Source organism: Protopterus annectens, chromosome 11.part0, assembly GCF_019279795.1.
Source record: "Protopterus annectens isolate FY-2018-M chromosome 11.part0, PAN1.0, whole genome shotgun sequence".
NCBI lineage: Eukaryota > Metazoa > Chordata > Ceratodontiformes > Protopteridae > Protopterus > Protopterus annectens.
This window is the reverse complement of record NC_056745.1, coordinates 1,235,695,123-1,235,701,122: the sequence shown is the minus strand read 5'-3', so window position 1 is coordinate 1,235,701,122 and position 6,000 is coordinate 1,235,695,123.

Sequence of the window (6,000 nt, the reverse complement as noted above, 5' to 3'; positions counted from 1 at the left end):
TGACATTAGGAGAACCAAGACAAACCCTCACCCTACTATCCCTGTGGCATGTGCAATAAATGCATATCCCTGTAGTAGCGCTGATTAGATAGACAAGGGTTTGTATTGCAGTCCTGGTCAATGTGTGATTGTGGGTATGTCAGAGCATTACCATGGGTTTCAGTAAGTGCAATATCCAATGTGGGGTGTGGGTGCTGGGTTTACTGTCTTTACACCATGGTACCCCCAGTACATGTCCCAAGGTCTAATGTATGAAGACCGCTGTCACCATCAACCATACAGGTAACCGATGACACTATCCAGCCCAATGATGCATGTGCTGTGTGCAAAAACTCTGTAACAGTATGGACTCACTGACAAGGTAGTTAGCACTGCTAAACCCAGGTCTGTCAAATGTGTCTATGACTTTATGTGTTTATCAATGTGTATATGACAGTATGTCATACTATGTATTGTTCATTAACACCCAGTACATCCCCCATTACCATACTGTATAAGACCTGGTGATGTTCCTCACTTAACAAGAATCTCAGGACACACCTCACCCTATAACCTTTGTGGTGTGTGCAATTAAGGCCAAACACGTTAGTAGCAATAAGTACGTAGGTAGGAGTTCTACTCTCAGTGTTGCCAAGTAAGTGTGTGTGTATGTGAAGGGATCTACTTCAGTTTGCAGAAAATATATTTCCCAGGAGATCATTTGTCTGAGAACTAACTGGCAAAAGGTAACATTTCAAATGAATCATCTTGTGGAAAGTTATTCCATCAAAACTAGTAGTGGATGTGTAAATGTCTTCTTCCTTACTGTACAGCTGTACAGTGATACTGGAGTTGATATATATAGTTGGATGTGGTTGTTGTGGGCACAGCCACCCACATTGGGGTTATTGTTGTGCATATCCCCCCGTTTAGTGTGTTGTTATACTGTACAGTTTATGTTAAGAGGTTAAGTAGTTGTTACTCACAGTATGTGTGGTCCTACACCACCCCACACCCTCCAAAGTGGGGGGTTGTGCCCACCACACCAGCACACCTATGTTTACCAACTCCAGGACTGCAGTACATTGGGGAAGAGAACATATACCCTGCCAGTACCATTGTCAATGACATTAAACTGGTGGACTGATTATTTATTGATGTGATATTTTGGCAGTTTGGTATTGGTGGAATTACATAGGCCAAAATGAGTTCACTTCAAAATGAAGTACATCCATGTGAACAGTATTCTCTGTGTATTGCATCAACACAAAAGCCTCTGTGTGTGTATGTTATTCACAAACATTTGGTGTATGCCACCCAGTACATTTACCATTGTCCACTGTAGAAGAGCTGCTTGCATCAGCCACCATGCAGTCATCTGTATGCACTCCTCTTACCTATCAGCCATGTGGCTCATGCAGTAACTGTTATATAGACCTATTACTTGTGTTCAGCTATACCAGGTATATGACACAGTTAATCTGTCACCACAGTGCCACACCCCTTGTAGGAAAGGAGAACAGACCAACATCATGCTGACACATAGACTACTAGAACACAAACAGAATGCATATGGAGACCACAATCAGTCGGTGTTAATAACAGCTATAATGCATCATGGCTGGACAGCTACACACCCTGATATGTAAGCATTCATCATTCTAGCTGACAACACATTAAACAGCATTACATTGCTAAACCTTAGTACATTCACCCTGTACATCAGAACCATATTAGCATTTCCCTGCATTGATGGTATGGATGACAGGGGTGTGGCACAGGTGTCATCATATGCACAGTGTGTGTTGTGGGTTTGCCAGAGGCCTAGGCTGAGCTGTTTGGTTGACATCATGTGTGTGAGTTTGGGGGTTCTTTATTAAATGGGATGTGCAGATGTGGTGTGTGTAGGTATGGAGGTGCCCTGGCTGTGTTGGTGATGTGTGTGTGTATGTATGCACACATTTCTGCCATGTGGCTGCCCTATACAGGAGTATGTTGGACAGCTGCAGACTGTACATGGCAGGGTGTACAGTTCACCGTATCTGGCCACTGACATGGGAACTGTGCCTGCCAGGGGTTGCACGGGCATTACCAGGCAGAAGCCCAGATATGATACTCTCCCCCGATGATGACAATTGTCCGCTGTATCTGAGTCCCTGTCAGGATTAGCCAGGACCACTTGCACATGGCCTGCTGCATTGTGGTGTGGACAGCACCCCCTCTGCAGTGCTGGTGCTAGTACTGCCACTACGGGAGCGACTGTGAATTGTTGCACTTTCACATAGACCTCCACCTGTTGGTGTTGCTGACCTACATCCACATGGCCAATGCCCTACTCTCACCACATGCTCTACCACAGATATCACACAGTCGAGGATTCTCACCATCTCACCCAACTATCTATCCATGACCTCTGCAAAATAATTGTGGGCACCTGCAAGATCTCGGATTTAGTCACGTACAGTAGGAAGAGTAGCCGTCTGCAGCCTCAGACTAACTCTGGTGTAACGCTCCATACATACTTGTGCCTCCCTGATGGCCCGAAATATGCATCTGGTGACACCTGCTGTGGCACTTCTGTCAGGGCATGATGGCCAGCAACCTTCTTATGTAAACCCCTGTACATCTGCCTGTGTGGGACCTCACTGGTCATCCAGCTATGGCTGCTGTGTACAGACACACTTGCCATAGTCACCACACTTTCCTGTCCCATGCCACCACCCACCAGCAGTCCCTCAGCTATGGCCACTGGTGACGGGGTATGCATGGGTATTATGACTGTGTGTGGAGATGGTGTGCATAAAAGTGGGATGTCAGCTGCTGGCACAGATTCAGCCCCTGACAACCCTGCCTGTGCCTCACTATGCCTATCATTATTGTCAGAGTCTGTATGGACACTAACATCAGTTTGCCTGCAGGAGGGACACTGACCCACCTTGCCACCTGTGATGGGCAGACAAGAAATGTAAATTAAGACCTATATGTTATGGTTTACTTCTACAAACATTCATTCACACACACACACACGCCCACACACGCCCACACACACACACACACACACACACACACACACACACACACACACACTTACAGGTGAGGTGGTGCAAAGATATTACACAGTTGTTTCATTACCCACCAGTCAACATACATGACATATGGCACTCAACAGCATGAACTGCAGCCATATGCAATCTTTGTTACCAACATTATACATCTCTGTGATGCATGAGTTGTGTTAGTGGGTCATGCCCCTTCCCCTGGAACACACTGCACCCATCTACACAGTATTGCTGTGCACCTGTACAGCACACTGGCATGTACTGTGCACAATACCTCACAAGTGTACACACCATCGCTGAATGTGTATATGTGTGGAAGTTATGTTTGCGCTGTTGCTCACAGCTCCTATGTGTTTGTCTGACACAGACCTGGGATGATATGAGGACTGAAAATTAATGCCTGTCCTTTGATTTGCAGATCTCATTATCAGCAGTGCATAAAATCCAGTTACAATGACAACCTTCAAAGTTCAATGTGGATATGAGGAGTGTACACACCCTTGTTGACATGCCAGCCTCTTGTATGATATGCAATAGGGCCACAATACTGCATTTGTTAGCATTACACACACCTGATATGTGACATATGACCTATGCAATCCAATGCAGTATCAAACAAATGTATTAGTCATGCAGATGCTGAATGAGATGCATACACTATGTGGTTTGCATAAGTGTGCACACCTTTAACACAATGGTTTGTTGAAGCACCTGTTAAGTGAACTATGCAGTCACTATTCCTGGAAGGGGTATACTAGTATGGCTCATCTTCATTTGCCATTATTTGGTCATTCTGCTCTACAAATGTGCAGCATCAACATTTAACTTTTGTTAATTATTTCTCCCTTATATATTGGGATGCCTTCTGTGTGGAGTCTGCATGTCCTCCCTGTGGTTGCGTGGGTTTCCTCTGGGTGCTCTGGTTTCCTCCCACATCCCAAAGACATGAGGTAGGTGGATTAGACATTCTAAACTGGCCCTAGGTGTGAGTGTGTGCATGTGTGTGCCTTCTATGGAAGGTTGGGTGCCAAGCTGGCAACTCAACACCGTAAAACTCCACTGCCAATCATGAGCGGACAGATGATCCGCTGTGGTGACCCCTAACCGGGAAAAGCTGAAAGAAGAAGAAGATATTCTCATCTAATTACCAATGTTTACCTTACTATTTAAATGGCAGTTTCTGATACTTTTTTCTGCTGTTTTTTCTCCTTTAGCTCTCCTATTCCTGAGATCTTCCCTTCCCACCCATTTTTCCCCTTCTCAAATCCCATCTAACCCATCTATTTTTATCCCCTCCCCCTACATCACATGCCCTCCCCTGAGTTTACTTCTAGATACAATGAACTGTGGTGCCATTTTTAAAACCTGGTCAGAAGCAAACATACCCTTCTTTCTTTCCCTAGAGCTGGTCCCCGCTGTAGTGCTGCTTGTTTTGCCTCCCGGTAGGTTTTGAACAAAGGGTTAGCATAACATATAGGCTTATTGGACCACAGAAATGTGCTAATTACTGTACTGAAAATGTATGTGTTTATGAATGCTCCTAATGTCCTTAACTACTGACTTGTTTGAGATACAGCTGTTTTTGTTCTTATAACCTCGATATAGACTTGAGTCTATCTTGTTCCATGGTGCCTAAATAGCGATCGCATTAACTTATCAACAGGCTGCTCTTTTGGTGCTTCTTAGAGCTAGTTCTTTTTTTCTTTTTTCTCATAAATTTAATAAGAAATTTCTTAATAATTGCGCTTATTGCAGTATAACACTGGCTTTAATGTACGCCAACCACAAGGCGTCGTAAAAAAACAACAGAAAAGCCTGTCTGTTCTCTCACCCAGAAATTGTTATATCATTGTATGTGGGGTCTATTGCACCACATTACTGTAGTCGTAGAGTAATGGAGAATTACATGATGACTAGTGTAAAATTGCCAACCTAAGGGTGTCGCAAATATGACTTGCTTCCAATCTCTACTCACTAAGTGGTAGTTTTTTTACTGTATGAGCCCTATCGAGGCTCCTTACCTTAGCGGTGAAAGCAAACAAATGCTAACCAAATTAATGAATGCCACCAAAGTGGGTCGTAACATGCGTGCAATTACTTAAACTCACTGAATGGAGTAATGCTCTTTTGCAAACCATCCGGCCAGCCTATATTGTTTAACTACTGAACCTGAAATGTTACATTAGTGCCCCACCAACAGACAAGGTCTACAATCTGTTGAAATAGCGTTTTTTCTCCTTTTTACTTTCTGTTATGCCATGCCATAGCAGATATCATAATACATTATTGCAAAAAGACCCAGCCTTGTACAGATATCCTTTTTGATACTTTAAGGCAGTGCTTAAGGCTCAAGTTGGATAAATCTATGCTATTTTTAATGTTTAGTCAGCCTGGCATAATGTAATGCACTAGTTATTTTCTGTGATTTTATGTTCTATTTTAAAGTGCTCCGCAATGCTATTTTAAGTGCTTTGTCTGCCTGAAATAGTTTTTAGATTATTTGTTAGCTACTGTTGTCAAACCCCTTACTCATGAAAAGGGCTGGGGTATTGTATTAGAGTTGGATTTGTAGAGTGATTGAGCTTTTTAAAACTGTATCATACATTGCCTTGCATTGTTCAATAACTATATTTTGCTGCCTTCTAGTAATACCTCTTACACCACTCTCCCTCTATGTATACCCCCTTCTAGTATCCCTAGGTCTCTCTATTTACCTACTAAATTACTTGCATAAAGTCCTTCTCTACTGATTATTCCTCAATTACACCTACCTCCTTACCTGAAATTTTTAAACTTCTATATAACCTAACCTAGTGTGTCTCTCCTCTCATTTTACAGTTCTTCTCTCCAGAAGCTCCCTCCCTGCAGCTAAAAAATAAAAAAGGAATACCTCCTGCAAAAGTTTCCCTGGATTTTGCCTGCTAGCCTGAGCCAATAGAACTACTGTGAAGACTCCCCAAAA